The following is a 24232-nucleotide window of genomic DNA, read 5'->3' on the forward strand; positions in this document are numbered from 1 at the left end:
GACTCCTAAGTATTGCTGAAATCATCTGAAATTGTACTTTCTGATTGTTACTATTCTTAAACATTTGTTCTATTACATTTTTTTCTTATTCTCCATCTTTATTAAAGTATAATCAATATATACAGTTTAATGAGTTCTATTACATTTTAGAAATCATTTACTTAAGATTGCATTTAACTTCTCAGTTACATTCAGTTCAGTTCAGTTGCTCAGTCGTGTCCGACTCTTTGCAACCCTATGAATCGCAGCACGCCAGGCCTCCCTGTCCATCACCAACTCCCAGGGTTCACTCAGACTCACGTCCATCGAGTCCATGATGCCATCCAGCCATCTCATCCTCTGTCGTCCCCTTCTCCTCCTGCCCCCAATCCCTCCCAGCATCAGAGTCTTTTCCAATGAGTCAACTCTTCGCATGAGGTGGCCAAAGTTATACGTAGTTAAATGTCTAAATGCTTCTGGCTTCGTTGCTTGCTGGTCTCTTGTATCCGACAGCATCTTATTCTTGACTTTTGGATTTTGATTCATTTTGGTCTGGAGAGCTTTCTTGGATAAATTCTTCAGAAAAGATCTGTGGGTGGCATACCTTCTTAGTCTTTGTTAAGTCTGAAAATATTTGCCCTCATGTTTGAGTCATCTTTTCCTGAGTAGTGAATTCTATGTTAACAGTCTTTCCCTAGAACCTGAGAGAAGGGCTCTATTGTCCCTGAATTTGGTGTTGTAAGAAGTGCAGTACTCACTTGAATCTCTGAAGTCTCTTTATGGAAGCAAGCAGGATTTCTCTTTCCGCTCTTTGGAATTTAGAAACTTCACCAGATTATTTCTAGCTGTTTGTCCTCTTTTAGGTAATTTTTCCTGGTACTCACTAGGTAAGTCCTTTCAGCCGAAAGGCCCAAGTCTTTTCTTAGTTCAGGGAAGTTTTCTACTAATCTTTGGAATAATTTATTTTCTATGTTTTTTAAAAATATATTTACTTATTTTATTTATTAATATTTATTTGTCTGCATCTGGTCTCAGTTGCGACATGCAGGATCTTTTAGTTGTTGTATGAGAACTCTTAGTTGCGGTATGTGGGATCTAGTTCCCCGACCAGGGATTGAACCCAGGCCCTCTGCATTGGCAGCCACTGGAACACCAGGGACGTCTGTATTTTCTATGTTTAAAAATTATTCTCTTTCTGGATTTCTTATTGCAAATAATAATAATACCACCTAATAGTTATCAGATGTGCTTTCCTTCTGCTATAATATTAATCTACTTAACACTGTTGTATTATTTCCATTTTACAGATGAAGCAACAAAGGAACAGAGAGGTTAAATAGACTGTATACACAGTCTCACAGCTGGGAGGTGTAGACCATGATCCAAACCTAGGCATCTGGCTTCAGAACCTGTGTTCTTAGCTACTACGCTGTATTCTCTCCCTGTCAAAACCAGCCTCTGGACTTGCCCCTGACACTGACCTCAGCAGCCTTCAGTGAAAATTTGAGTGTTGACAGAGAGGGACTCCATCGGCAGTGGGAGATAGCATAGGGATGCTAGAATGATGGAGTTGAAAGAGACCGGGGAACTGAGCACCAGAGAGGAGCCCAGATCACCAGAGGTTCTCCAGTGAATTCAGAGCTGAGACTCTTCCTGTCCACACCCTTCCCTCTGTTCAGCCGCGCTGTTTAGGTCTCATCTCTGTCCCTGGGACTACTGCATGGTAGTAGGGGTCTTCCAGTTCCTATTCCTCTCCCCTTAGTCACCTGTCTAAACAGCAGCCAAGATGACCCTTCCTATAGGGCAAACCAGGTCACTGTTTCACTGCTGAATGTTTGTTGAATGACTGCATGAATGAAAAATAATTTCAGAGTAGCTATTGTATGTCAGACACTGTGGTAAATACTGGTGACTCAGCACACGTTAGTCAAGAATCTTCCAGTTGCCAGTGACAAGAACCCTACTCAAATTAGCTTCAGCCCGGAAATGGAATTTACTGGATTTAGGAGGGTAGCCTTCAGGCATAGCTGGATTCAGGACCTTGAGCAATATCACCAGAGCTGGCATTCTTCGCTCTGTCTCTGGGCTCTACCTGTTCATGTGTTGGCTCACTCCATTCGTGAGGGCAGATAGTTGCCAGAAGGACCAGGGTGATGGCCTTACAGTGTGATGCCCTCGATCATTTCAACAGTGTTCCTGGGTCTGAGTCTTAGTGGTTCAAGCTGGATCATGTGCCTATCCCAGTCGCCGAAGACTATAGGATGGGATAAAGTGCTTGACCACGGGCTGAGTCACATGGCCATCCCTGGAGTGGGAGGTGGGTCAGTTTCATGTGAATCACTTGTTTTGAGAGTGAGGGAAGGACAAGAACGGCAGTTGGAAGCTGGTCAGGCAGAGTCCCAGATGTCCTTTACTTTATGGTTCATCAGGCAACAGAGTCCTCATATCCGTAAAGCTAGTTCATAGTCTGATGTGGTGGAGGACAACTGGAGGAAAGAGAGACACCAACCAAGTATGAAAAATATATAAGAAAAAGATGACATTTATAGCAAAAGGCCCAGTGCGGGTGGTCAGGAACACAAGGCAAGGGGCAGGAGGGAGGTGGAGGCAAGATCATTCTGGGGAGGACCGTAAGGCAGACCAGCGTGCCTGAAAGCGTGAGGGAGGGGAATGGAGCTGGAGATGGGGATGAGGCTGAAGGAGCCTGAGAGGCTGTGTAAGGGGTCTGAGCTTTATCCTAGGGCACTGGGAGCTCTGTGTTCGATGTGTGTCATGGAAAGCGTGCAGCCTCGTTGCGGAGAATGGTGTGGATGACGGCAAGGTGAGAGACTGGGAGCAGTGAGGAGTCTGTGGCCCTCACCTTGGGAAGAGGTGCTGGTAGGCAGCAGGGGTGAGGAGAGATGAGAGCTCTGCATGGTGTGGAGGAGGCGGGATCGTCGGGTGGAGAGAGGGTTTGGCAGAGGGATGACGCCCATGCGTCTGGTTTAGGCAAAGAGGCGATTGGTGGTTCCATTCTCTGAGCTGGGAGCCCCAGAGAGGAAACTGCTCAGGTGGCAGGATGGTGAGTCCCCTGCAGGTGTGAGTGCTGTTATAGAGGCCTAGTTAGTGAGTTCCCATAGAAGCAGCATCATTTCCACCAGGGCTTCTTAAATCACCTGCAGTGAAGAGCCTTGTACTTAGTTAAAACGTGCACTGAGTAGGATCTCTCCTGCCGGTTTGACAGCACCGAACCCGGCTTTGTACCTCTTCAATCTGACCAGTCCATGGTCTTGTACTTGGATGTCACAGCCATGTCAAGTTGCTACAGAAGTTTCCAAACACTGTTGACTTTGTTGCTTATCTTATTATAAACCAGTAACAAGCAGCTCATGGACCAGGGCATTCTGCAGACTGCATGCTGGGTGGATCTGATCTCATTCAACCCCTGTACCCATTTTAGAGACAGGGAAATTGAGGCCCAAAGAGGGGACTGGCCTTGCCCCAGGTCTTGCATTAAACAGCAGCAAAGCCAGCATTTCAGGCCAGTCTTACAACTGCTGACCCTCTGTTTTGGTAATTTGGCTTTAGGCCTAACAGTCCAAGCAAGCACTTAACTTGGGGGAGTCTGGGGATTAACGATGTTTAGCAGCCAAGGTCCAGAGAAGGCAATGGCACCCCACTCCAGTACTCTTGCCTGGAAAATCCCATGGATGGAGGAGCCTGGTGGGCTGCAGTCCATGGGGTCGCTAAGAGTCAGACACAACTGAGCGACTTCTCTTTCACTTTTCACTTTCATGCATTGGAGAAGGAAATGGCAACCCACTCCAGTGTTCTTGCCTGGAGAATCCCAGGGATGGGGGAGCCTGGTTGGCTGCCGTCTATGGGGTCGCACAGAGTCGGACACGACTGAAGCGACTTAGCAGCAGCAGCCACAGCCAGGGTCACAGAGTTGGCCTCCAAGTCTGTGCCAAACACTTCCCAGGAACTCCAGTGGTCAAGATGGCCTGACCCTGGAGCTGGCACAAGCTCAGTGGGTAGAGAGTTCCTCCCCAAAGCCTGAAATCCCAGGCGGACGAGTGGCTGGTTGGACTAGAGCCAGGAAAGAAGATAGTGGTGGCTTTTGGCGCTGCTGTAGCCACCCAAGGTCAGGCTGATACCGCTGAGGTGACTGTCACGCATGCCCTGGGCTGGAGGCAGAAGCTGGCCGGCCGCAGTTCTAAGGACCAGCTCTGCTGGGGGACTTTGGACTCCTGGCTTTTGCTGCACGTGGGCTTCCCCCTCGCTGTGGTTGGGAGATACAGTTCCCGTGAACAAACTGGAGATTGAGCTTGCTGCCTGACGCTCCTGAGGAAGAGCCCGACAGCAAGAGCAGAGACATTTGGGGAACACGAGTCAGGGCAGGACACACAGCTTAAGAGCGTACACCCTGGTGCCATGCTGCCATTTTTGCCATTGCTTTTGCCATGCAACCTTTCTGCCTTTAGTTTTCTCATCTGTAGGTTGGGAATAATGACAGCTTGTTGCTCAATAAACGTTAGTGATTATCAGCTGTTAGTCAAACCAAGCACCACGTTAGGCCTTCACCTATCTGACCCCCAACAGCTATTTTCGCATTTTATATTACTCTCTTCACCAACCCACTCCAAATCATTTCTGTCCTTTGACAGATGATGAAAGTGAAAGTGAAAAAGTTGCTCAGTCGTGTCTGACTATTTGCGACCCCGTGGACTGTAGCCCACCAAACTCCTCCGTCACAGGGCCCACTGAGGCAGGCAGTAATAGCCCCATTTTACAGATTAGGAATCCGAGGCTCACAGACGTTAAAGTGACTTGCCCAAGATGACTCACACTCAAATTTTGGGGGTTTGCAAAGTCTATGCTCTTTATAAATACCACTGCTGGAACCTAATCCTTTAGGGAGGAGCTTGTGGAGCCTGGGACTGACTTTGAAGGGGAGGAGTAGACCCAGGGGCCTACTGGACCCCCATCTCCAGGCTCTTTTTAGGGATGGAAGACTGAGACCCATAACAGGGAAGGGACCTGCCTTGGATTCTGCAGACTACAGTCCAGAGCTCCCTTTGGATTTGAACCTGAGGATAGATGCTTGCTCTGTCCTGCCCCAGCACCCTACTTGCAGCATGTGCCCCCAAGAACAAGGCAGGTGCCCCCAGAAAGAGCCAGAAGCATGCCCTTAGCAAGCGGTAGAAGCGTGTGTCCTCTGCCCTGGTGTTAGGGCCAGAGAGGCCAGACCATGGCAGAACAGTTCCTGTTTGAAGTGTCAGCACCTAGGTCACCACCCACCCTCCGAGTCAGAGCCCAGGAGCAGGCTACTTCTCTATCTGTGCCCATAGTTCCAAGCACATGACAAGGATTCAGTAGTTATTGAAATAATCAGTAAGTGTCCCTTGGCCCACTCTTCTGTGGGGATGGCCTTTGTGCATGGAGACTTGTAGACGCCCAAAGCAAGGCTCTGAGCCCCAGTGAGTTAAAGGCCCAGAACTCCCTAAGTGGGTGAGCAAATTCAGAGCTTGGACTGGAGGGGTGTTTACAGATATTCCACAGTTGCCCAAGGCAGCCCAGGGCCATCAGTCTCTTCTGTCCCAGGCTGGAGGAGGCCAGGGTTCTGTAGAAAGCGGAGCCTCTGTGTGGGGGTCCCAGATCCCACTACCCCCGTCACCCATGACACAGGCAGGCCTGGCCCCTTCACTGTCCGAGGAATGAAAAGCCTGAGCCTCTGCTGGTGGGGACTGGGGGTGGTCTTAGTCTGTCACCCGCTCTGGAATTCCTGGGGCCCCGCCTCCCTTGGCTTGGTGCCCTGTTTCTGCTGAGTGACATCACTCTCCTCCCCACCCTGGAATAAAATCCCAGTGGACTTTGCATCAGAAGCCAGGACGGGAAAGCTCATTAAATAGCCTTCGGCAGGTACCCTCTTATTTTTTTTTTTTTTTTTTGAGGAAGGTATTGCCAAGGCCCCATTTCCCCCAGGTGGAGGCTGTGTGGGGAAGGAAGGTGGGTGGGTTTCCATCTGCCTGAGGCTCAGGACAGGGTCTTGCAGACGCAGTTCCAGATGTCCCAGGCTTAACACAGCGGAGGCAGTGAGGGAAGACAGAGGGAGGGAGCCGTGCTGTGGTCCGACTGCAGGGCCGCAGCTTGGCCAGGGCATCTGAGCCGTCTCCTGCTGCTGCTGAGCCTCCCAGGGGGCCTCCCTGGAGCCTATGGGCGCCGCTCCTCTTAAAACGGGAGGTGCACATTCACTAGCTCCCTGCTAAGCCTCCCTGGTCCTAGCCCTGGAAGCTGCTGCCAGCTTGTCTGAACAGTGAGATGTTTGCCTATGTGGTTGGGCTGTGTAGCCAGCAGGCTTCTCGGTACATAGCCGGAGGGCTCTGTTCCATGGACTGCCTTGTGCAGGGCACAGTGGATTGGGTTTGATCCATGGCTCTGTACCTACTGATGACCTTAAACAGGTTTAATCATCTCTTTGGCTCCGTTTACCTCTCTGTAAAATGGGGATGCGCTTCCTGGGGGGCTTAGTGGTAAAGAATCTGCCCGCCAATTCAGGAGACACAGGTTCCATTCCTGGTTCGGGAAGATCCCCTGGAGGAGGGCATGGCAACCCACTCTAGCATTCTTGCCTGGAGAATCCCCATGGACAGAGGAGCCTGGCGGGCTACAGTCCATGAGGTCGCAATCAGAGTTGAACATGACTGAACACCTAAACAACAACAACTAAATGGGGACACTAGACATCATAGCTAATAGGGTTATGGAGGTTTCATGAGTCAGTAATTGGGAAGTGCTTTGCGCAGTGCTGACACAACCTAAGTGTCAAATAGGTGTTTGTTAAATAAAATATGGAGGTCAGTGAATGGGGCCCAGGCTCTGAGGGCCCAGGTGCTGACGCTGTGGGCCACCTGGATCTCAGTGTTCCCTAGATCCTCCTGTCCTGAACAGCACCATCATTTACGTAGGTCTGAGGCTTCCAGTAGTCATGTATGGATGTGAGAGTTGGACTATAAAGAAAGCTAAGCACAGAAGAATTGATGCTTTTGAACTGTGGTGTTGGAGAAGACTCTTGAGAGTCCCTTGGACTGCAAAGAGATCCAACCAGTCTGGAGATCAGTCCTGGGTGTTCATTGGAAGGACTGATTTTGAAGCTGAAACTCCAATACTTTGGCCACGTGGTGCGAAGAACTGACTCATTTGCAAAGACCCTGATACTGGGAAAGATTGAAGGCAGGAGGAGAAGGGGATGACAGAGGATGAGATGGTTAGATGGCATCACTGACTCAATGGACATGGGTTTAGGTAGACTCCGGGAGGTGGTGATTGACAGGGAGGCCTGGCGTGCTGTGGTTCTTGGGGTCACAAAGAGTCGGACATGACTGAGCGACTGAACTGAACTGAGAGGCACTAGGATGCGACAGAAGAAGCACTGGGCTGGGAGTTGGCAAGCTCTGGTCCTGGCCCTGTCACTCACTTGCTCTGTTTCCTTGGGAAAGTCACTTACCCTCTCTGAGCCTCTAGGCTTCACTGGCTGTAAAAAGGGAATAGGAATGAAAGATCCCCAGGGGTCCTTCTGGTTTAGGTGGCCTGACTGACAGTGACTGTCTCATCCTGCCCAGGCGGCACACAGCAAGGGGCCGTGTGCTCTGTGGATCTGGACCTGTGGGGAGGCAGAGGGCAGTGGTCCCCTGGGGTCCCCAGACACTAGGTGCTCTCCCAGGCTGGCCTGGCCTCCTCCTGGGCCTCAGGGCACTTTCCTGCTGTACCCTTTCGTCATCATCCTAGTGGTATGGATGCATCCTGGATCTGTTCCCGACTCAGCGCCCTGGGTTGGCAGGGCTGCTCTGACACAGTATCTAATGATGTGCTCGCTAGTCTGACTGTGCGCCGGATGTCCTTTGGCTTGGTGAGGACAGGGTCCTGGTCTGCCAGTTCTCCACCCCAGCCCCATGGCCCAGCACAGAGCTCAGCCTGTAGCTGGTGCTTGAAACTTTATGTTGATTGAGAAGTGAAGAGTCAGCTGAACTCAGGGACTCCTCTCGTCTCAAGGAAGACCCTATATTCAGGCTCTCCACGCTGAGAGATCCTATCCCAAGCGCCAGAAATTCCCTCCTGGCAACTGTCAGTTGCCCATTAGAACTGGCCATCTCCTAAGACTCACCTCCTTGGTTTTCCAGGACAGGAGTGGGCCCTGCTTCCCACTAACCTGGCAAATGATAGTCTTTCAATCTGGAAGGTTCCTGAGGCCTGCAAGGACTGCCTTGGCTCAGCCCCCAGGGACAAGACGAAGTGTTGATGGGGGAGTGTAAGTGTCCAGCTCAGATGAGGGCTATTCTGAGTTGACCCTAATAGAGGATGTTTTCTTATGTCAGCATGCATGAGTGTGCTGGTAAAATGTGAGAGAGACAGGACTAGAGAGTGGAACACAGGGGCCACAAGGCAGGCAGAGGCAGACATTCAGGGGCGCTGAGACTCATTTAGGGGAAGCAAGAGGCAGAGGGAGAGCACTTTGGCCCAGGGTGGCCGAGGTAGAAAAGAGGACGGGGCTCCTGCCCTGTGTTTTCTGGGCTGACATCCAGGGAGCTGGCCACGAGGCTGGTAAGCGTGCTCAGGTTGGAACTGGCTATGGAACAGACATCCCTGACTGGAGCCTCAGGCACAGTCCATGGTGTGTTTGAGGACATCAGACAAGCGTCTGCAGCAGCTGTAGCCTCACCATCAAATAGCTTTGCGCTGGCAAGGCAGCTTCCTGCAGTGGTTCCAAGTGGGCATCCTGGAGTTGGATCTGTGCTGTGCTTAGGCACTCAGTCCTGTCTGACTCTTTGTGAACCCCACAGACCATAGCCGGTCAGGATCCTCTGTCCATGGAATTCTCCAGGCAAGAATACTGGTGTGGGTAGCCATTCCCTTCGCCAGGGGGTCTTCCCAACCCAGGGATTGAACCCACGTCTCTTATATATCCTGTACTGGCAGATGGGTTCCTTACCACTAGCGCCACCTGGGAAGCTCCTGCAAACCCTACTGGTCTTCAAACAAGCTGTGGGCAGCTTCCACCACCATTCCCCACCTCGGGTCCTTTGTAAATAGGGTAATACTAGCACCTGCCTGCCTCATGAGGTGTCGATGAGGATTAAATGAATTAATGAAGGCCAGACTCTCAGAAGAGTGCCTGCCCCACAATCATTGAATCCTCGAATAACCCCACAGGTGGGCAGGTCAAAGCTTGTCAGTCCCCCTTTACAGATGAGGAGACCCAGGCTCAGAGATGGGTACGGGCTTGCTCAGTCATGTCCGGACAGCCAGGGCTGGAGCTGGAACCTGAACAGGGGACCCTCGCCTGCTGCCCCCCATCCTCCCACTCCCGTGGTCCCTCTGATAGGGACATCTCCTTCACTTGTGATCCTTACTCTTGGGCTAGTGTAGCATGCCCCTTTCAGCCCCTGTACTGGGGCGGGGAGGAAGCCCCAAGGTCTCTGTCCCCCTCTGATTGTCCAGACACAGCACACCAAAGTGCTAAATAAAAACATATGTGTTGGGCTGCGCTGATGGTTCGGTCGGGAGGTGACTGAAGCAGCCGCTCCCCCGCAGCGGGGGCCGTGGCGTTCTTGGAGTCAGTGCGTGTTGGCTGCTGGACCCTGGGTTAAACTGCAGCCGCCCACTGGGATGAGAGGCAGGTTGGGGTAGGGGTGGTGGTGTGCCTGGAAAGCCTCGGTGATTGGCTCCTTCCTGCCCCTGCTGGGGGAGCCTTCAGGATGTGTGTGGGGGTGCAGCCGGCTTGGGATCCTCAGTGCCCGGGATTGCCGCCGTGAGCAGTGGACACCTCTCTCTCCAGAGCAGCACTCCGGGGGTTTGGGGAGGGGGCAGCCCCAGTCCTGGGGACGGGTGCGGCTGGGGAGTCAGGGCTGGTACTTGTGAGCCTGTCATCCAAGGAGCCACTGGGCCCCTTGCCAGCTGAAGGACGGGGTGGCGGACTCTTCCTTGAGACATCCCGGACTCCTGCTTGGATGAAAGTGTCTTGGGAAATTACAGAGTTTTCTGTTTGATGGAAGAAAGAAATTCAGCTTCTCTCTAGAGTGGCGGCAGCGGGCTGGACCGGGTGTGTGTTTGGGAAGGGCGCTGGAGGAGGAGGGGGAGGAAGAGGAGGAGGGCAGCGAGGAGGAGGAAGAGGAGGAGGGACGAGTGATGCAAGGGTTTTGAAAACGGCTACCTAGATGTGCGAGGTGGGACCTGGTCATTTGGTTCTGCTTTTCCCAGCAGGTATCGCTCCCCTGGGGAACTTGGGTAAGTCCATAAATAGCTCTGCTGACACAAAGGAGCTCTGTCTGGGGAAGGCAGCTGCTTGACACGGCCGCCGGGAGCTGCCACAGTCACAGCTGCCCGCCCGCCTGCCCGCCTGCGGGAGGAGCCAGGCGGAGAGCCGGGCGGGCGGGCTGGCAGGAACGGCAGCCAGGAGTCCCCAGGTCCCTGCTGGAGTGTGCTGGGTAGGTGCCTGGGTGCCAGGGTGCATGTGTGGTGGGCTGGGGGCTCTTGTCCAGGCCACCCCGTGCCCCTGTTTCTATTGTTTCTTCCCCAGGGCAGCCATTGATAGGCATGTTGCAACCAAACCATGTTATGTTCTGCTCTGAGGCAGCTCTGTGTGTGTGTGTCTGTCTGTCTGTCTGTCTGTCTCAGCGGGTGGGGACCCTGCAGGGCTGGGGCGTGCTTGCACTCTCTGCTGCTACCACTTCTAGACCAGTCAGCCGGCTTTTCCTGCCGAGAGAAAGGAATGTTTGGTGACCAGAAGTCGGGACTCTGAGTGGGGCGGGAGCTCCCAGCCCGCGGTGCTAACCACCAACCAGGCACCAGGATGGCCGTTCTTGCCGAGTTCCATGAGGGGAAGGAGGTGGTGGTCTCAGGGGGCTGGTCTGGGTAGAGGGGTGCGGTGGCTAATCCCTGAGGCGTCTGCTGAAATGTCCACTGAAAGTCCAGGCAGAGATAGAGATGCTCTGCCTCCCGAGCCCCTTGGGGAAGGTCTCGCACCTGCTCCTTTTGCTTCTCACTGAGACCTGTGAGGAAGGGTGTCGTTGTTAGGGACCGGCTCACCCCGCAGAGTTAGGTGCTGTGAGCAGACAGAGGCCGATTCTGTTGTCAACGTGGAGAGAGCTTGCATCCCTTCTCTTGTCCTGAGGTGTCCGAGAAGAATCCTCCTGCCCTGGGAGCTCAGGGCCGAGGAGAGCCAGGTGCAGAGAGTGGAGGGGCTGTGGCTCGGTTCACACGGCAGGCCTCCGGCCGGACCAGGTTGGAGGATGTCTGCCTCCTGGACCAGCAAGGACCAGGTATGTGGGTATCATCAGCCCGACCCCAGCGATGACTTTCAGTCTGGAGTCTGCCACTCCTGGCTTGGGATGCCTAGCTACGTATGGAGCCACTAGGTCCCTCACGAAAAGCTCGCCACATCGTGCCGCCACCCTCAGGCCTCACAGCTGGGGCTATCGGACTCCCCTGTCCTCACGGCTGGACTGGGTCTGTCTCCTGGAAGGAGGGAGCCGCAGTGCCTGCCCCGCCAGTGCCCGTGGGATCCCAGCCAGGGCACTGCGGCCACAGTCAAAGTTTCCACCAGGGCCCCTTGAGTCCTCCACACCCAAGCGAAGGGACACCTCCCCTCTTCCCCAGCCCTAGCACGTTGCAAGGCTTAGCCCAGGGCGGGCCCTTTGGGGAGCCAAGTTCCACAGCAGGGCCCGCTCCTGGCCCAGCCTGGCATCTGCTGCACCCGGGGCTGGGGGGCTGGTGAAGATGGAGGCAGCTGAGGTGAGTGGCCCCCCTGTGGCGAATGTCAGCAGGGCTTTGAACCAGAGTTGGTCAAGGGGGCTTTTGATCATCAGTGTCTGGTGTTAGTGAAACCACCCTACTTCCTTGCTTTCTTGCCTTTGCTCATGCTGTCCCTGCTGCCCAGAAAGCCCATCCCTTCTCTTCGCTTCTCTCCAGGTCTTAATCCTACCCAGCCTTCCCTAGCTAGAGCAAACACTGCAGCTGGAATATGTCCAGTGGTGGTGGTACCCACTGTGGTTGCTTCATGTCTTATGAACGTGGGGTTTGAGCCTGATTCATCCTTTGGTCCCAAGGGTCCAGCCTGGGGCTCCGAGTGTGATAGGAAAGGGCCCAGGTGGGTTTCCTTGAGGACAGGCTCTGATGTCCAAGTCAGCTGTTCCTCTTCATCTCCCAGCTCTGCCTGGCAGACAGTGGGCACTACCAATTCGGGCTCCAGTGAGGAGCCCCTTTGGAGGGGCCCTCGTTTCTTCACGTCGGGATGGCCAAGGGTGGGGGGATGGGATTTGATAGGTGATGAGGCAGGGAAAACCTTGGCTTCAGCCTGGTTGAGCCCACAGGGAAAGCCCGCTCAGGGATCATGCTGGGCTGGGCTGGGCTGGGTGGTGTGGTGTCCACACTATGGCCTGGGCCATGGAGGGTGGAAGGGACAAGCCCCAGCTGGTTTGAATGCACCTTCTGGTCTTTCCTATAGACTATGGCAGCTTAGAGCTCATATTGGGCCCCGCCGGGATGGTGCCAACCAGGGAGGTGGATTGGAGGGTTGAGGGGTGGTGTGTGGTTCTCAACCAGTGGTCTGCCTGGTTCCCCAAAAGAGTACAGCTGAGGAGGGAGTGCCCACGCTCCGCTAGGTTCCTGGGGACCCTGAGAGCCATTTCCCGTTTTGTCTCCCAAGGCCCCAGAATAGCTGAGGGTGTTTACTTTCTGAGGCAGGCCAAGAAGGACTTGCCTGAGGTTCCATGCGACTCAGTGGCACAGCGGGGACAAGAACCCAGGTCTGCGGGTCCCCTGCCCTGGTTTCTTTCCATCACACCAGCTGCATGACTCAGAGCACCTGGCGTTCATCTTGGTGCTCACTTTTGGGGGACCCCTTTAGTGACACATTCCTTTCCAGGACCCCCACATTACTGGCTTTTTCCTCTGGAAAAGCAGCATGTATGGTAAAGAAAGCTCTGGCCCGGCCAACAGGCTGGAGACCAAGGTGCAGTCTGGTCCCTGCTGGCTGGATCATCTCAGGCCAATCTCCATTTTTCTCTGGCTCAATTTCCCCTTTGGAGCAACCAGGGACTGCACCAGGTATTGCCAGGCCCCTTCCTGCTATCCAGAGACTCTTCCATCCCCTGTACACCCTCTCCTCTTCCTGGGTCCTGAGAGTCATCAGTCAAGGCCAGGCTTGGGCTTCTTGGGGAAGCGGCCCCCAACCTGTTCCTCAGGCCCTTCTGATCAGAAGCCTTCTCCTTCAAGCTGGATCCCGGGCTGAGGCTGGGAGGTTTGTTGTTTGTGGAACCAGGCCGTTTCCAAGATGTCACTGCTCAGGGAAAACCGTCATTCCTCCCAGGGATAAACAGGCTGCTTATGGCTCAGCCCGCTAAGCCTGGAGAGGTTGCAGTCGCTCACAGCAGGCCAGCCAGGCTCAGCCCCAGGGAGCCACCACCTTTGCCTGCACAACCAGCTGGGTGGGGGCAGGAGTGGGGGAGAGGCGGGCTGGGGCAACGAGCCGCTTGAGAGATTGGAGCTTCCAGGCGTGGAGGAGAGGGGAAGGGGTCCCAGGAGACTGTTCCTCTGGTGAGGGGCCTAGGTCATGGCTCCAGATGTGTGGAGAGCCGCCAGGTATGCCCTCTGCTTCAGAGGGCTCAGGCTTCTCTCCTCCCCTCTACCGTGGGCGGGCCTGCCCACATCTGGCACTGGGGCCTGGGGCTCGGGCTGCTGCCCGAAAACTGTCAGCGGCTCCCAACTTAGGAAGGTGAGGAGGGGGGTGGTGGTGAGTTATTTGGAACCAGGCGCCCCCTCCCCCACGTAGCCCCAGCTCTCTGTGGTATCCTTGGTTACCTCTTGGTGGGGTTGATGTTGCTAAGTCGTGTCCGACTCTTTGTGACCCTATAGACTGTAGCTAGCCCATCAGGCTCCTGCCTCCATGGAATTTTCCAGGCAAGAACATGGGAGTGGGTTGCCTCTTGGTGACTCGGATAACTCCAGGCAGGGTGGCAGAGGGTAGGGGGCAGGGGAGAGGCAGAGGAAGAGCTGGGCAGAGCCTCTGGGAGCCAGGTGGCTGGCCACAGCCTTGAATTAAAGGCTGGAGACCACCACACAGAGGAACATGGAATGGAAGGCGGTGTGTCTATCCTGCTCCTCAGGTTAATGGTTTTAACTGTGTCCAAGCAGAGCTCTGAAACCTCCACTACTCAGACCTCGATTCATGAAGTTCCCTGTTGATTCAAATAGCGGCTCTGTAATTGCATTCTCTGCCCCTACCTCCTGTCCCTTCCCTCCGCGTGTGTTAGATGCCTACGATGTACCACGCTCTGGCCAAGGGCTGGAGGTACAGTTCCAGTCTTCAGTCCAGTGCCGGGGATGGGTGTGTAATGGATGGTAACCAGACAGCTTCAGTGGGGAGGCCTGGGGAGGGGAAACCCCGGGGAAACTTCCAACCCAGCCCGGGAGCCCCAGCAAAGCTTCCTGCAGGAGGTGAGACTGAATCTGGAGGCACATCTGGATGTCCATCGAAGGAGCAGGTCTCCACCCCGGTGTGCCCACCCCTCCAGGGTGGAGCGATGACTTTTAACCCAGCCATAGGAATCACCTCTATACCTGCAGCCACATGCTCCGGCTTACCTCAGGGAGGCTGTGTCATGTTGCGTGGCAGGTGCCTGGGCTCGGGACTCCCCGCTCTGCAGTGGGGCAAGACCCAGAGCCTCTCAGTGCCTGTGTTTCCTTAGGCAAGGGCTCAGCCTCGCTGGGGTAATGAGATGATGTGTATGGAGAGAGGGCTCATGCACGCTGGCACTGAGTCATGGGGGCCGTGGGGGTGCCCCTGGCACCTTCCTTTACCGGTGGCCGTTGTTGGATGAGATGCTGTGGAGTGAGGCGCTCGGCACAGGACCCGACACAGAGCGGGCAGTTGCTGAACGGAAGGTGGTATAGCAGCTTTTGGAGGGAGGACAGGGAGGCATCAGTTGGAAGGTGCCATCAGACCCTGGGATGAGGGCTTTTATTTGCTTTCTAAATAAACTTGAAGTTGCAACGTTAAATTACGTCTTTCGTTTCAAGGATGGAAGTATGTAGCTGATGAATTATCACAAAGTGAACAAACTCCCCAGGTCAAGAAACAGAACATTCTAGTACCCTGGAAATCTCCCCCACCCTCTAGCTGCCACCCACCTCAGTCACTGCCACCTCAAAGAGTGCTCCTGTCCTGACTTCTCTCATTGAGTAGTGTTGCCTGTTTGGAATTTTGTATCCGTGGAATCCTTGAGTGTGTGTTCTTTTATGCTGACTTCTTTGGAGCAGCATTTTGATGGTGAAATTTGTCAGTGTTATTGGACGTGGTCTTATTTGCTCAGCCCCATTGCTGTGTGGAATTTCGTTGTGTGACTATATCCATTCTATCACTGGCAGACGTTTGGGTTGTTGCCAGTTGATGGTCATCTTGAACGGTGCTGTTATGGATATTCTCATGCATGTCTTTTGGTGCACTATAATATACTTTTCTGTTGGGCAAATACCTAAGGTTTGCAATTGCTGAGTCATAAAGTTATATATAATTAGCTTTAGTAGATTCCATTGTATAATTTTCTAAAGTGTGACACCAGTACACCCTCTTCAAACAAACGTGGGAGAACACCTGTTGCTCCCCGTCCTTACCAACAGATTTGACAGTAGCTGTTGTGACATCTAATTGTGGCTTTTATTTGCATTTCCTTGGTGACTAGTGAGGTTTAGCACCCTTTCATATGTTGATTGTCCATTTGGATAATCTTTTTGGAAAGTTCCTGTTCAAGTCTTTCCTCCAGTTTTCTGTTGGATCCTCCATCTTTTTCCTTGTTAATTGGAAGGAGCTTAAAAAATATTCTGGATATGTGTTCATTGTTGGACATGCACATTACAAATATCTCCTGCCACTCAGTGGCTTGCCTTTTCGCTCTTTTCAGGGTGTCTTCCGAAGAATAGAAGTGCTTCATTTTAGTGGTCCAACCTGTCAATCTTTGTCTCTATGGAAAATATTTATTGAATCCTGTTTCTTTGCCTGTTACAAGGTTTTGGATATATTTTCCAATGTTATCTTCTGGATGTTTTATGTTTCATATTTAGCTTTAAAATCCACTCGAAATAGATTCTTAGATAGGGTGGAGACCGAGGTCAAGACTCATTTTCTCTGGGTGGATATCCAGTTTATTCAAAAGATCATCCTTTCTCACTGTCTGTCACCATCACCTTTGTCAGAAGTCAAGGGCAATGCATGTGTGGGCAAGCTGTTTTAAAAGATAAGTAGGAGCTCTCAGGTGGACAGAGGAGGGGAGAAAGTGCAGTGAGCACAGGTTTAGAGATGCCTGAGAGGAGATGGTGTTTGGGGAACTACCAATAGTTCAGCCCTGCTGGAGGGGAGAGGGGAGGTGGGTTGGCAGGGACAGAACACTCAGGGGAGGGAGCTGGAACTGTCCCAGAGGGAAGGGGACGGTTAAGGAACAGGCGGAGTATACTCGGGAGCCCCAGGAAAGGAGGGTGAGTTTGGAGCAGCCGGTCAACCCAGACAAACCCAGCCTTGACATCAGCCCCAGCAGAGACACAGGGTGTCTGCTTTGGGGAGGCAGTGGTGGAGGTAGCAGGCGGAGGTGCCCGGGGCCTTGGAGGGTGACTTTTGACTGCAGGTTTGCAGCTGAGTCCCACAGCCAGATAAACCTTCAAGTGGTCTCCCCTATCCCTACCCCAGTCCCCCAACCTGATGCCCCCGGCACGGCAGGCACTGGATGAGGAGTATTTTAGGGACTGGAACAGACAGACAAGGGTGGGGATGGGTCTCTGGAAAGGGGGCGTTTTCTACTCTTCCGGCCCTAGCTGCACCCACCAGGATCCTGGCCTCGCCTTGGGCCCTGAGAACATACCCTCCCAGGCTGGCTGAGATTCAGAGCTGGACAGATCCCCTCTGGGAGAGGGTGGCTTGGAGAGGGGAGTCACTTGACCTGGGGCCATGCAGTGAGCCAGACTGACCTAGCCAAAGGGAAGCTGAGCACAGGCTCGGCTACCCCCAGCCTCCAAGGCCTTTCAGATAGGCCTCAATCTTCTGCCCTGAAATGTACAGATAATAGCACCCCCACCGTAGGTAGGGCTGCGTCAGAATATGGCAAGTGCCTTCTCCTGGGGTGGAATGCAGGGGAGGGGACAGGTGATGATGGTGATGAAAGAAGGATATGATTACCTCCTTGCAATTGCAAATGTATATTGAGCATGTACTGAGCTTCCCAGGCAGCGCTAGTGGTAAAGGACTTGCCTGCCAGTGCAAGAGACATAAGAGATGTGGGTTTGATCCCTGGGCCAGGAAAATCCCCTGGAGGAAGGCATGGCAAACCACTCCAGTATTCTTGCCTGGAGAATCCTGTGGACAGAGGAGTCAGGTAGACTACAGTCCATAGGGTCTCAGGGAGTTGGATGCGACTGAAGTGACTTAGCACACACACATTGAGTGCCTACCACGTACCAAGGGCCCTTCTGTCTGGGTGGTCTCCCAACAGTACCTTGGTGTAGGTACTTGCTATGTCTGTTACCATTTCACAGATGAGAAAATTGAGCCCTGAAGCGGTTAAGCAGCCTGCCCCAGGGCACTGAGCTAGGAGGTGGCTGGGCTGGGATAGGAGCCTGGATTTGCCTGTCTCCAGACCCCTGGTCTTCACCAGCAGTAGGCTTTTCTCCTCCACCCCTGGCTCTGAAAGTGCTCCCCGATTCTCCAAGCTATTGCTCGGAGTTAAGCCTGAGATCTGGGGGGTTGGTCTCCGGTGCCTGCCATGAGGGAGAATTGAGCAGCAAGAGGACGGTGATGGCCATGGGCTGAGCAGGGCTATGCCCCAGGTCCTGCCTCCTGCCCACTAGCATCCCTGAGAGGGAGGCACCACTGACTCAGCCACACGATTAAGAAGCGGGATTCAACCCGCCCTGCCTGAGTCCAGATCCTCGTCTCCTGACCACAGTGCCATTTGTGTCCTTCTCTGGGGTCCCCCCGGCTTGGCAGAGCTTCCTCGTTTGCTCAACCTAGTGTAAACATCACAGAGAAACCACACGCTTCTGACTCTTCCCACACATCCAGGGGTCCCTGGGAGGGAGGTGGTTTGGCGATTCTGTACCAGCCCTCTGCCCACCGGGTGAGTCAGACACCCTCCCCTCAATCTCCACTAACTTGGGGGTAAGAACTGGGATCAGGCATCTGGAATTGCTCAGCACTGCCTGGCCGGGCCCAGGTTGGGAGCTTGGTAAGGTCTTCTGAAGACAGAGAGGGGCGTAGAGAGGAAGAGGGAGTGAAGGGGGCCGGGAAGGAGGTCAGGGGGCCACAGAAAGAGCAGCTTAGAGCCAGGCAGACCATTCTGACTCCTCTACTTACTCAGTTTTTGAACTTGCATAAGTTTTACAAGTTATCTGAGTCCTGGATCCCTTATTTGCAAAATGGGGCCAGTGATACTGACCTCATAATGCGGCTGGATGTGAGGCGTGTGTATAGCAGCTGCCACAGTGCCGGCGGTCTAGTAGAGGCTCACTGAATGGTCTCGCTCTTCCCATCTCCAGTCCTCTTTTTCCATTGCTTTCTGCTTTCACCATCTCTAGCTCCACCTTCCCTATCTTTACAACACCGAGTAAACATTGCTTTCAGGATAAAGTCCGAATTCTTTAACATAACTGTGCTTCTGCTCCACAGAACTGCCTGTGCTTCCTCAAATATTCCATGTCGTCTCTGGCTTTGGCCTGGATACCCTCTCCTATCCTCTTCCCCACCTCCTCCAAGACCCACCCCAGTCTTTCCTGCTGCCTCTGTGCGTCCATAACCCCCTGAGATGATGGTAGGTGGATGGGAGATTGACATGGACCTTTACCTGGTGCTCTCACCCATAGACCCCAGCGCCTTCAGGGAGAGACACGTGTCTTGCCACCGTTGGGCTCCAGTGCCCCGCACAGACCCTGGCACGTGGCTGGCGCTGGGTAGGTATTTGCTGAGTAATTCTGGGGGTGGGGGTGGGGGTGGGGGTGAGGTGGGTGAGCCTGGGACACAGTCCTGATGAGCCGAAGCAGAGCCTGCCCAGGGCCACGCGAGCAGTGCAGGCCGGGCCTTGGCAGGAGAGCAGAGAGCCCTCTAGCTAGGGCATCCCAGGGAGCCTTTAACTGGGCTGCACGGGATGGGCAGGAAGTGGACTTGAGGAGGGCAGGATGATAAGGAAATGAGAAAACGCAGGTGCACACACCCGGATCAGGGAGAGAAGGAAGGTGCCCGGGGGTAAGGGAGTGGTGGTGGAGTCCACAGGAGAACCGGTTTCTGAGCAGAGAGACCCAGGGTGGGGCCAGAGAGGCCCACAGGGCCGCGCTCACCTTCTGGCGGAGGCGTCAGTTACCACGGGGTCAGGAAGACACTGGGGAACTTTGCTGTCCACGCACACGGCTTTCAGTTGAGAAGAGGGCTGGGACTAGAAGGGGTCTTTGGGGCTGCAGGGCTGGGGGGAAGACTGCCCAGTGAGAAACTGGGCAACCAGAGGGGAGCGAGCATCTCTGCATCTCTGGCTCCATAGGGCAGGCCTGAGGGCATGTTCTTCTGACTCAGCCAGGTGGCAGCGCCAAGAGGAGGGACGGTTTCTAAAAGGGGTCCCCTCTCTTCTCAGTCCTCATGGCTTCCTCTTCCCTGTGTGTTGGCTTTGTCTTAAGAGGTTCTGAAGGAGGTGAGCTACTGCTGCACTGTGCCTCAGTATTGCTTTCAGTAAAATGGGTATGTTCCCTGCTATTGTGTGTTGCTTGCCTTCCTGAGCCCCTGACAGATCCATGAGTTGTGGTATGATTCTTCAGGGACAGAGACTTTTCAGTGTGTGGTCACATTCCTCCTTCCCCTCTCTCCTCCTGCATTTGGGCCTCTGTTCATAGGGAGCGTGAACGGGCTAGCTGACTCCAGTGGGCTTGATGGCTACCCACTGTGGGCCAGGGGCTGCTGCTGCTTTATGGGCTTCCTTACAGAGGGAACACCATGTATTTGAATTGGTATCATACCAGGTTCTGATCTGGATTCCAGTCCTGATTCTGTTGTGTGACCTTGGGCGTATTGCCTCCCTTCCCTGAGCTTCAGTCACCTTGTCTGTTAATGGAGGCAACTCCCCAGAATTCTGGGGGGGAGTTGAAAGTCGAAAAAAGTCAAGATGCCTGGGCCCTCTTGTTGGGGTCTCCTATCCAGTAGGTCTGGGATTGGACCCAGTTACAGATATTCTTAAAATGCACCCCAGATGATTCTAAAGTATGTCTCTTTATTGAGAACTGATAGGCTGGATCTGTACTTTGCAGACTTTAATATGCAAACGGATCACCTGGGATCTTTAAATGTGGATTCTAATCTCGTTAAGGCCTAAGATTCTGTATTTCGTGATAGCTCCAGGGTACTGCTGCTGCTGGCTCATGAGTTATTACTTTGAGTAATAACAATTTAGATGGTTTGTGAAGTTTCTTGGGTTGCCCATTCATTCATACATTCATTTATCATTAATACTTAAGATGGGGAGAGTGGGGAGAGGAAAGCCTAGAGGGAGAGACAAAGCCCACAAAACCCAGACTCTTCTAGGGCTACAGAATTTGCGCTTTGTCTGGAGGGACCTGGGGAATCAGGGTTTTTAAGCCAAGGAGTGACAGGGTCAGATTCGCATTTAGAAGACTCCTCGGGCAGGATGCAGAGAGTGAGCAGAGAGAGGGGTGTGGACCACTGCTGGGAAGTCAGTGTCAATCCCAGGGCCAGATGATGTACTGAGGCAAGTGGTGGTCGGTGGAGGTAGCGAGAGTGGCTTCTTCTTCTTTTTTTTTTTAATCAACTTTATTTTTCAGAGTGGTTTTAGGAATTGAGAGGAAAGTACAGAGCGTTCCCAATGCTTCCTGTCCCTGCACACACATAACCTCCCCCAGTGGAAAGATTCTTAAGATTTTACGAGAGATAATCAGGACGATTTGTTGATTGGCCATGAGGGTAGTGGAGAAGAGAGAATGATACCCAGGCCTCTGGTTCGGGCACCTGGTGGGGGTGTGATTTGACTCAGAGACTGCAGGAGGAGGAGTGGACTCGGGGGAAGGTCATGAGTTCAGAATGGGGCATGTCGAGTTGGGGACACTGGTGGGCCATTCGGAAGGAATGGCCCCCTCTCTGTGCCTGGGCTCCAACCACCCAGGCGTCCTCTCTGCCCTCAAGGGCGCTCACCCTCCAGGCTCGGGGCCTTTGTGCTGTTTGCTCCTTTGTGAGCCCATCCCTGCCCCCTGAGCTGACTTCGGCCTCAGGGTCCTTTCACAGGGTGGCCTCTTCCACACGCCCCTCTGTTTTCTTGCAGTTTTCCTTCACGTTATGGATCATAGTGTTCTTCAGATTGTTTCTGTGGGTGATGACCTGGTTCACGCCAGTGCTTCCTCTCCAGCTTGTGAGCTCCACCAGGACAGGGGTCATGTCTTTCTTGTTCTGATGTCCACAGAGCCTAGAACATTCTGAGAGAGGACAGGTCTGGGCTGGCAGTGGGTACTGGGTGTCGTCCGATGGTTGTTGCCTAGGGAGCGGAGGGATGCACGAGGGAGGGGGCCGGAGCAGGGTGTGATGAGCAGGACACAGGCCGAGAGGCCCCTGCTGGAGCTGAGGAGGGGGTCATCGGCAAGGTTGGAGGAGATCCAGAGGAGGAAATGTCAGAACCAGGCCGTGCTGCGGTGGTCCTGGCTGCCGTTGACGGAGCGCTTTGTGTACCAGCCCAGGGCTGAGCTCTGGGTGGATGTCCGCTCAGTCACTCCTCCCAGCATGCTATGTTCCTTCTAAGGAAACTGGGGCTAGAGAAGTTAGCCTCGAGGTCGCCCAGCCAGTAAGTGTGAAGGGGGTATCTGTCTCTGGAGCTCTCCCCATTTTAAGGTACCTGCTGCCTCCCTCCTCCTGGACTTTACTGAACCCATCACAGGGAGGGCCGGGGAGTGGGGAAACAGCCTGGAGGCCCCTGAGCTAGTGGCAGAGGCAGGGCAGTGGTTCCGGCTTCCAGGTGTCAAGAAGCCAGGCCTGAGGAGCTGGACTGAGGCTGAGCAGGGGTTCCTGGAAGCCGGCATTGAGCCAATTTGCCAAACTCGGAGGAGCACCCTCATCTCAAAAGGCAAGCCTGGAGCTCAAATGGCTGGGTGGGAATCTCGTGGCCTTTCCCTTTGTCCAGCTGCTTTCCCTTTCACAGAGCTCTTTCCTGTCCTTTCTCAGACTTGGTCCCCAACAGTGATCACCTGGGATCTCACAGCTAGTGAATGATGGGCTGGGGGTTCCAGCCGGGGTCTTCCAGCCTTCTGTCCAGGCTGTTTCTGAAAATCCTACGGAAAGGCCATCCTAAGATAGAGGCAAACCCTGGCACACCACCCCCCACCCCAAACCCCAACCTCCACCACCCCAGCCGAGCCCTGCCCTGCCCAATGGAGGAAGTGGTTTTCAAGGGCAGATGCGAGCCCAGCATCTGTGGTGGAGGTGATGAGTCATATTAGAGCTGCAGGTTGACTTTGGGGTCAGCCAACCTGGCTCCACATTTAGTAGCTATGTGACACCGGGCAAGTCACTTCCAGCCACCACAGGGCCCAGGGGACATAGGTGGTGTGAGCCAGGCCTCTGGGTGTCACACCTGCCACCCTTCCCCAGCCTGTTCCGAGCCCTGGATTGGACTGGGGAGAGGATTTGATTATATCCTAAACAGCAGCTCCATTTAGAAGGCCTGGTTCATTTCCTGTGTGCTTCTAGCAGGCGAGACATGCACAGAATTAACCCTGGTCCAGCTGAGCCAAAGAAATGATGGATGGGAAAGATACACGCTCTCCGCAGCAGAAGGGCAGCTTCTCGGTGTGCTCGGACCCAGAGCCCTGGGCAAGTCAGCTGGTCTCTGGGCCACCTTGGCTCGATTCTTGGCATCCCAGCCTGTTGTAACAGCCGCCTAACGGGGTGTCCCCAGCTGCCTGTTGCTTCCTTCAGGGCACTCACCACAGTCCTTAAGACCAGCTGTCCAGCCTCTGTTTTTCTGCTCAGGGGAGGGCAGCGATTGCGTCTGACTTGGCCTCTGCTGTCCGCACCCCCACCCCAGGACCTAACTCAGTGCCTGGAGAATGAATGACTGTGTGGATGCGTGCTCCCCAGTCCTCCCGCCACCCCCGCGTCCTGTCACCTGCCCAGAGCAGTTTCACATAGCTCAGCTCTGCTTGTGTCGTTTCGTTGCTCCCAGGACCAGCTCATGCCTAGCATCCGTTCTGTAACATGGCTCTCATCTTTCTCTCCTTTCCCATCCTAATTCTCTTCACTTGCTACCCTCTCCCCTAAGGTTTCTGAGGTTTTCTGTTCCAGAAGCCCTCTACCCGCTCAGGTACCCCATACTCCAGCTTTCCAAGGAACACAGATCTGACCAAGCCTACTCAGGTGCTCACACAAAACAGAACCTGGTCTGTTCTGAGCTGGTTCTTCTTTGCCAACGTCTGCCCTGTGGGGGATGGGCCTGGATGAAGGGCCATTGCTCACAGCCTGCTCCCCCTCCGTCTAGACCCCTGGGGCTCCCCTGCCCTTGTGTGTAAAGATCCAGGGAAGTGGGGAGAGATGCTTAACCGGGAGACAGGAGTTCTAGTACTGAATCAGCCTCCCATTTCTTAGGTAATTCCCTTAGCCTCTGGGACCTCAGTTTCCTGATCTCTAAGGGAATGACAATACACTCCAGTAAGAATTCCTGGAGAATCCCATGGGCGGAGGAGCCTGGCAGGCTCATGGGGGCTCAAAGAGCGACTCAACAACAAGGACAAAGATAAGCCTAGACTAAGAATAGCTCCCGCTTTATCAAATGCTTCTTTGGGGCCAGGCCCCTTGAAGAGCATGAACTTAGTCCTGTGAGTTTGGTGTGATATCACGGCTCTGTTCCAGGTAAGGAATCAGGGCTCAGAGAATTCAGGGAGGCTTGGCCATATTCTCGCACAGCTAGGAAATGACACTGCTGGAAGCAAAACCAAAGTCTGACTCGGGCCGTCTGAGCAGGAACCGCGGGGTGCTGTGAGAGCCCTGGGTCCTGAGTGGTTTCTCAGCGTCCCTGGGGCGGGGGCCCCCTGAGGACAGAGGCACTTCCCCTCCTGGCTTTGTTTGCTTTGGTCTGGCTGAGCACGATTGGCAGAGGCAGGCTGACTTGCATTTCTGGTTCTGGGTCTGGTGCTGCACTTTCTTGAGGGGCAGGCGGTTCGGCTGCAGTCACTACTGGTATAGGCCCTGGCCCCACTCCAC

The 24232-nt window shown here is 53.9% G+C and overlaps 1 protein-coding gene across 7 annotated transcripts in view; it reads left to right on the forward strand.

The window, feature by feature from the left end:
• The window catches only part of RGS3 (regulator of G protein signaling 3), a 135648-nt gene that overhangs the window by 91838 nt on the left and 19578 nt on the right, over nucleotides 1-24232 (forward strand). Inside the window, exon 1 of one of the 7 annotated variants that reach the window (XM_040239770.1) lies at nucleotides 10094-10242. The exons of the other annotated variants lie outside the window; for them this stretch is intronic. The gene's annotated coding sequence lies outside the window, so the exon portion shown is untranslated. Of the gene's footprint in view, nucleotides 1-10093; nucleotides 10243-24232 lie in introns of those variants that run through there. 7 annotated transcript variants of the gene reach the window in all.

Source organism: Oryx dammah, unplaced genomic scaffold, assembly GCF_014754425.2.
Source record: "Oryx dammah isolate SB20612 unplaced genomic scaffold, SCBI_Odam_1.1 HiC_scaffold_1, whole genome shotgun sequence".
In the NCBI taxonomy this organism is placed as follows: Eukaryota; Metazoa; Chordata; class Mammalia; order Artiodactyla; family Bovidae; genus Oryx; species Oryx dammah.